Below are 8,102 nucleotides of genomic sequence, written 5' to 3'. Positions count from 1 at the left end.
CTAATAAAGTCCTCTGCTACTGGATTTATGATTTTTACAATCTCCACCACCTCAGCATGGAATGCAGCTATCTGATCTGTGGCTTTTTTGCATCAATCTCTTCAATCTCAGTATGGATAACAACCTCGTTAGACTGGACTTCATTCACCCTGTCATTTTCCATTGTTGCAGATGCACTTGTTTCTTCGATATGGACATTGTGGTCAGGGGATGGTTGGTAACCAACCTTCCTTTTACCCTTATCCTTAACTTTTGTCCAGCCCACATCAAGTTCAACGCTTTCTTCAGTGATCTTCTGTAACTCAACAAGTTTCTCCACTTGAGCAGAGAGGCAGGTTTTAGTTTCGTGCCCAAAAACATGGCAGTGCAAACATCTAGAGGGTACACCTTGATACTCCACATGGATAGTAATAGACTCTTCACCACTAGTGATGACAAAACTGTCAGGGAAAGCAGAATCCGCAAGAATATTCACACATACTCTAGCAAAGGAAATTTGACTTCCTGAAGATGTAAGTTGATCCATAAACAAAGGTACCCCCACTGCACTAGCTATCCTACTTAAACCATCCCCATACCAGTATTCCAGAGGAATATTATAGAATTTCACCCAAACAGGGATAGTTTTCTTATCTTCCTTAGACAGCTTCATCATGCGATGCCACTGCTTCAGAATGAGAAGGAAACCTCCCACATACCATGGTCCTCCCTCTAAGACATCTATGCAACAATCCCGATTTTCAAACATGAAAAAAATAAAACCATCATCATTCTTCAAGATTTCCACCAGACCCTTATTCTTCCACATATTGAGCGCGTTATTTTTAATTAGGATATTAAAATACCTAGTGACCCCTCTTGGGTCTGGAGGAAAATTCTGTCTCTTAGGAAGATCATCAATCCTCTTATCAACTTTAAGACTGGTAATGGGGAGAATGTTTTTTTGTGATTTGATAATTAGCATCCCTTGGTTCTCTTTGGGATAGATTTGGGCATAGGATTCTTTATGATACGGGTTTTCCTTATGATACCAAAGTTAGCTCCATTATCTCAAATTTTGCATGGAAATGGCCAACTGCTAACTCTTGGGAAATTAGGGAGTAGATCTCTTCCACTCCTCCAACATTTAGGCCTAGTAATGAGACTCAGGATAGACCCTATTGGAAGCTTAATTCTGATGGGCTCTTTTATATTCAATCTACTTGGGACTGTTGGAGGGATAAGGGTCCTAAAGTCCCTTGGGCTAATCTGATTTGGGGGCCTCCATCCATTCCTAGGGTTAGCTTTGTGGTTTGGCTGGCTATTCATGAGAGGTTAAATACTAGGGATAGATTGCAAATGTTTGGTCTTGTTTCTCAACCTATCTGCCCTCTTTTCCAAGCTCCCGAGGAGAATCATTCTCATCTGTTTTCACAACAAAAAACACATTTGGCAACCCAAAAATTTGTCGCCAAAAGTACAAATTTCGTCGCTAAAAGAATCGGCGACAAAGTATACAATTGGTCGCCAAAGCCCTGTCACTAAAAGTATATAGACATTTAGCGACAAGCAAAATTGATCGCCAAAACTCATATTTTGTCGCTATAAAATTACAATTTGTTACTAAAAGGTTAAAATTTGGATAGGCTACGTAGTTTTAGCGACAAATAAATGCGTCGCCGAAAGTACTATTTAATGACAAAATTAATTTGGTCGCTAAAAATCACGTTTTTAGCGACGAAAGTTTTGGTTGCTAAAAGTTCTTAGAATAACCACTAACTCTTAGCGAGAAAAACAATATGTTGTCGCCAAATATATTACCGAAGACAAAAACACCACCTGTCACTAAAAATTCACTACACAAATTTTGATTTTAATAATTTTCTTGTTCAAAATAATCCAAAACACCTATTTTCCTGTGCACAATATATACACAAATGTAATGTAAATAATAATACAGCTGTGCAAGACATTCATACTAATTCAAAATTAATAGCTATGAAAAATCTCAATAAACATAATTACAATTCTCTGACAATCTAAAACATACATACCAAAGTACTTACAAACTACTAACATCAAACCCATAAATACATTACCAAATCCTATGTCAAAATATTTTCAAAAACACAAAACTAAATATTTTGATGCTAAACATCAAATCTATAAATCATTTACCAAAATCCTATGTCAAAATATTCAAAAACACAATCAAATCTTCTGACGCAGCCCGAACTGTTTTCCACCATTGCCAATCTATCACATGAAAAAAGAAAACAATATTAGATTGACAAAAAAAAAAAAAATCAATATGAATTTCACAATTTTGATTTTAATTTTGTAACGGAAAGTCCAATTGGGTGCTGTTTGCTCATACAAGTCTATTTAGGCTTAAACAAGTTGCCCGTGCCAAGTTTCGGTGGTTTCAGTAGTCATTTTGCAATTTCGGCCCCCGAACGCGCCTTTTAAGTCTTGTGTTTTACATTTTTTCTTGTAATTTTCTAACCGGAAATCCAATCGAGATTTCCTTTGTTCCTACAAATCTATTTAAGTTTGAACAAGCTGTCCATGCCAAGTTTTGGTGGTTTCGGTGGTCATTTCGCAATTTCAGCACTCGAACACGCCTTTTAAGTTTGTGTTTTACAATTTTCCTTCTAATTTTCTAACAAGAGATTCAATAGAGGTCCCGTTTGTTCCTACAAGTCTATTTAGGCTTCAAAAGGCTGTCCGTGCCAAGTTTCGGTGGTCATTTCGAAATTTCGGCCCCCGAACGGGCATTTTAAGACTTGTGTTATACATTTTTTCTTGCAATTTTCTAACCGGAAATCCAATCGAGGTCCCGTTTGTTCCTACAAGTCTATTTAGGTTTGAACAAGTTGTCCGTGCCAAGTTTCAGTGGTTTCGGTGGTCATTTCGCAATTTCGGCCCCCGAACGGGACTTCTAAGTCTTGTATTTTACAATTTTCCTTCTAATTTTCAAACCAGGGATCCAATCAAGGTCCCGTTTGTTCCTACAAGTCTATTTAGGCTTGAACAAGCTGTCCGTGCCAAGTTTCGGTGGTTTCAGTGGTCATTTCGCAATTTCGGCCCCCCAACGAGCATTTTAAGTCTGGTGTTTTACAATTTTCCTTTTAATTTTCTAACCGAAGATCCAATCGAGGTCCTGTTTGTTCCTACAAGTCTATACAGGCTTGAACAAGCTGTCCGTGCCAAGTTTCGATGGTCATTTCGCAATTTTGGCCCCCGAACGGGCATTTTAAGTCTTCTGTTTTACAATTTTCCTTCTAATTTTCTAACCGGGGATCCAATCGAGGTCCCGTTTGTTCCTCCAAGTTGATTTACGCTTGAAAAAGCTGTCCATGCCAAGTCTCGGTAGTTTCGGTGGTCATTTCGCAATTTCGACCCCAAACGGGCCGGGCCTTTTTAGTATTGTGTTTTACAATTTTCCTTCTAATTTTCTAACCGGAGATCCAATAGAGGTCCCGTTTGTTCCTACAAGTCTATTTAGGCTTTAAAAGGCTATCCGTGTCAAGTTTCAGTGGTCATTTTGAAATTTCGACCCCTGAACGGGCCTTTTAAGCCTTGTGTTTTACATTTTTCCATATAATTTTTTAACCGGAAATGCAATCAAGGTCCCGTTTGTTCCTACAAGTCTGTTTAGGATTGAAAAAGCTGTCCATGCCAAGTTTCAGTGGTTTCGGTGGTCATTTCGCAATTTCGGCCCCCGAACGGGCCTTTTTAGTCTTGTGTTTTACAACTTTCCTTCTAATTTTCTAATCGGAGATCCAATAGAGGTCTATTTGTTCCTACAAGTTTGTTTAGGCTTCAAAAGGTTGTCCGTGCCAAGTTTCGGTGGTCATTTCGAAATTTCGGCCCCTGAATAGGCCTTTTAAGTCTTGTGTTTTACATTTTTTCTTGTAATTTTCTAACCGGAAATCCAATCGAGGTCCCGTTTGTTCCTACAAGTCTATTTAGTTTTGAACAAGCTGTTCGTGCCAAGTTTCGGTGGTCATTTCGTAATTTTGGCCCCCGAACGAGACTTTAAAGTCTTCTGTTTTACAATTTTCCTTCTAATTTTCTAACCGGAGATCCATTAGAAGTCCTGTTTGTTCCTACAAGTCTATTTAGGCTTTAAAAGGCTATCCGTGCCAAGTTTCAGTGGTTTCGGTGGTCATTTCGAAATTTCGACCCCTGAACGGGCCTTTTAAGCCTTGTGTTTTACATTTTTCCTCATAATTTTTTAACCGGAAATGCAATAAAAGTCCCGTTTGTTCCTTCAAGTCTGTTTAGGCTTGAAAAAGCTGTTCGTGCCAAGTTTCAGTGGTCATTTCGCAATTTCAGCCCCTGAACGGGCCTTTTTAGTCTTGTGTTTTACAACTTTCCTTCTAATTTTCTAACCGGAGATCCAATAGAGGTCCGTTTGTTCTTACAAGTCTATTTAGGCTTCAAAAGGTTGTCCGTGCTAAGTTTCAGTGGTTTCGGTGGTCATTTCGAAATTTCGGCCCCCGAACGGGCCTTTTAAGCCTTGCGTTTTACATTTTTCCTTCTATTTTTTTAACCGGAAATACAATCGAGGTCCCGTTTGTTCCTACAAGTCTGTTTAGGCTTGAAAAAGCTGTCCGTGCCAAGTTTCGGTGGTTTCGGTGGTCATTTCGCAATTTCGGCCCCCGAACGGGCCTTTTTAGTTTTGTGTTTTACAACTTTCCTTCTAATTTTCTAACCAGAGATCCAATACATGTCCCGTTATTTCCTACAAGTCTATTTAGGCTTCAAAAGGCTGTCCGTGCCAAGTTTCGGTGGTTTCGGTGGTCATTTCAAAATTTCGGCCCCTGAACGGGCATTTTAAGTCTTGTGTTTTACAATTTTCCTTCTAATTTTCTAACTGGAGATCCAATCGAGGTCCCGTTTGTTCCTACAAGTCTATTTACTAACATTGCAGCACAGCCTTACTATGATTAAAACAAGTGATTAAAATATGAGATTTCTCATATATAGTTCTAAGAGCATACCAACATCAACATAGATTCTCTTTGCTGCAGCCTTGATCCGTTATGTAGATGGAAAAAAGATAACAAGAAAAGGAAATAGTTGGTCAAGTTTTTGTACAATAAGAATATGAAAGTGAAGCTAAGTTTCAAACTACCTAATTAAAAAGTGAAGCTAAGAGGCATGTCAACCAAAGTTGAGTTCAACCATCCATACCTTGAGCTCAAAAGTTTCTATAGAAACTGTAGATGGAAAACTGTTAAGAGGCATGTCAACCAAAGTTGTTAACCCACCTAGGGCAAACAAAAAAATGAAGACAGCAGTTAAGAGACATAGCTTGAAGAAGAAAATTCTGCAAGTGAGGAAATGAGTAAAGTTCAACTTTGAGCGAGTATTTTTAACGCTGACGGATCCTCTTGCAGAGCTTTTATGAACTATTACAACAAAACATAAATAATAAACTGAATTTTATTTTTATTTTTACGATTAATTATAACTTCAAAGAAGCATTTCTTAACCTTGACATTAAAGCAAAATCAAGTAAAATTAGAGTATCTTCACAAAAGAAACCAAGACACCACACATCAAATACCATAAATTATATCAGGAAGTGGAACCAAAACCATAAGGACAATAATATGCAAAAAGTCACAAGTCAGCTAAACTGATAAAACAAAAAACCAGTAAGAAAAAGAACAATTTGCAACCCAGGCATCACATCTTTATAGTTATATTTGTTTTACTAACACAAAGATGCGAGAGAAAACAACAAATGAAGCTTCAGGTACATTTGTGCTAATGCCAAATACTAATGCACCCAAAGAAGGCTTCAAAATAATTTGGAAAACATACAACATGCAGTGGAATTCAAAAGAAAAATTACAAGTCAACAGGATAAATGTTAAATAAGACCTGGAAGAAGGTAATGAAGATAGAAGTGGAGCTGAATGAAAGGAAAGTATATCTAATATTCAAATAAATAATACTACAAAGGGGGAATAGCCAATACGAAAGTGCACAGGATCTGCCACATTCTGGTTTTAAGAAACTTACATTCAGATTCTTCCTCAGTTTCATCATCACTCTCAACTTCCCATTCAGTAGATACAGCGTCAGAATCTGCTGCATTGATGAAACTGAAACTAGTAAAAAAATGATTAACAGTAGAGCTAAGAAGCAAGGACACAAGTACAAACAAAGACAGGATACAACATGTGACACGCCAACATGGATATTTCATAAAATGCAAGACATGAGACCAAATACCTTAGTTGCTCACATGGAGTCTCTTGCCATAGAGAATAAGAAATTGGTTAGCATCGCTGTCAACCGATGAACTTGAAAGAGCACATCCTATCCATTAAGAATGCCATTTTTAAATAATACCAAATGAAATCCAACAAGAAATAGATTCATATCAAATAGTGTTACAAATATCTAGATGCACAAGAGTCAAAAAAAGAGCTCATCTCTAGTAGATATCGTGCCCGTCTGTAATAACCTAAAACCTGCCCACATCTTATTTACCTCCTGCACACATTAAACTAACATTTATATCTCAAGATTGTTGACACAGATTTAATCAATCAATCAATCAACCAAACAGAGGAAGAAACGCAAACAGGACAGCCAAAGGCCTCATTTTAAAAGACAACAGATCCAAAGATCAAAAATCTGAAGAGGCCATGTCAAAAATAGATCTGGGTAACCCATTTTTGGGCCCCACAAAAATGGATGACTCAGTTCTATTCAACTCTTACAAGAGCTAAGTACAAACAAAACAAGTCCAAAATCCCAAAATCCCTCTCTGAGACCTTGCCACAAACAAGTCCAGAAACTTGTCAAAACCGCAACAACACAAAAGCTATGATGCTTGGATCATGAAGCAAACACAAACCCGCTTATCCTGAGCCTGATGCCTACAACCAACAACGCATTATAGTAAAAATAAAAAAATTAAAAAAAAAAATCAAGGATTCTAATGTTCTTCCTTCAAGACAAAAAGGAATATTCTGCATGTAAAGAAAACAATTAATTATATCAAGCAAAGCTTGTTTGAAACAATAATACCCATCATAGAAACAAATACAGGGTACTTACAAGGCCCTTGTTCCTTCCACAGTTAATAAGTTCTCGGGAAAGATGACTTGTATCACAATGAGCAGAGAAGTTGACAACGTCCCACCGTTCTATTCGGATGCGGGTAAAGAGTTGCTTTAAAAGAATAAAACAAGAACAAGTAACTGCCAAATTAGTTCACAAAGTTCCTGAATTTAAGCAAAATAGGGAATGTAAAAGAATTATCAATTTCTACAACCCTCCACCTAAAGTTGGAACACTTCTCTTCCATTATTATAACGAAACCAAGGGAATACCTTGTTAAAATTCCATCGTCCATTACGAGGTATGCAATCTTCGCCATTACCAACCTTCAACTACAAGATCAAACCCCAAGCCAAACACCACAAATAAAAACAACCAAAGGCTATCAGCAGCCACACCCAGATTCAGAGCATCACAGCCATCTGCAATATTTGTGTCTACTCTTTGCTGCTGAAAATAGTTTAGTTATTCAAATAAATAAATAATAATAATAATAATAATAATAATAATAATAATAATAAAATGATAATGACTAGTGTTGTTTACTCCATCTAATAGAATTATAATTTTGCCCATGTACTAATTAAAAGTAAAAACTAATTAATGCCTAAGATACATAGGTAGATACATAGGTGAAATAACCAAACCATCTATGAGAATATAAAATATTGTCAAAAAGTATTAACACCATCACCTGAGGATTTCCATTCATACAATACTCATGCATTATCTATTTTGTCCACTCCCCTTTTGGTGCACGACCCGTGTGGAACACCAATGTCCTTTTTGTGCCAATCAAATTAGATCCTAACTTCACATTTCGTTCTTTCCCAGCGGCTTTCCAATAGCCAGATTCAGTTGCTCTCTTACTTTGTGAGACACTTGGGTACTTCCTTCCACGAGAAGAAAAGAGCCATTCATTCTCTGAAGGAATGACTGATTTAGCTGGCAATATATAAAAATCACTAACCATAGAGGTTCACAATAAATAGGACTTTATATTCTTCAAACACAAAATAATGTATTAAAGCATG

At 37.1% G+C, this 8,102-nt stretch overlaps 1 protein-coding gene across 28 annotated transcripts in view; it reads right to left on the bottom strand.

Moving 5' to 3' along the window:
- Positions 1-1,954: 1,954 nt before the first annotated feature.
- Positions 1,955-8,102, bottom strand: part of LOC114318999 (uncharacterized) — a 109,843-nt gene continuing 103,695 nt past the window's right edge. For 14 of the 28 annotated variants that reach the window (XM_082878559.1, XM_082878544.1, XM_082878550.1 and 11 more), the window contains 5 exons: positions 6,232-8,013; positions 6,019-6,087; positions 5,182-5,258; positions 4,989-5,019; positions 1,955-2,235 (listed from right to left, as the gene is read on the bottom strand). The gene's annotated coding sequence lies outside the window, so the exon portion shown is untranslated. The remainder of the gene's footprint in view (positions 2,236-4,988; positions 5,020-5,181; positions 5,259-6,018; positions 6,088-6,231; positions 8,014-8,102) is intronic. The other 14 variants (XM_082878566.1, XM_082878548.1, XM_082878557.1 and 11 more) reach the window with 13 other exon arrangements.

This window comes from Camellia sinensis, chromosome 7 (assembly GCF_055761805.1).
Source record: "Camellia sinensis isolate YWXY chromosome 7, ASM5576180v1, whole genome shotgun sequence".
NCBI classification, from domain to species: Eukaryota; Viridiplantae; Streptophyta; class Magnoliopsida; order Ericales; family Theaceae; genus Camellia; species Camellia sinensis.
This window is presented reverse-complemented; position numbering and strand designations above follow the sequence as displayed.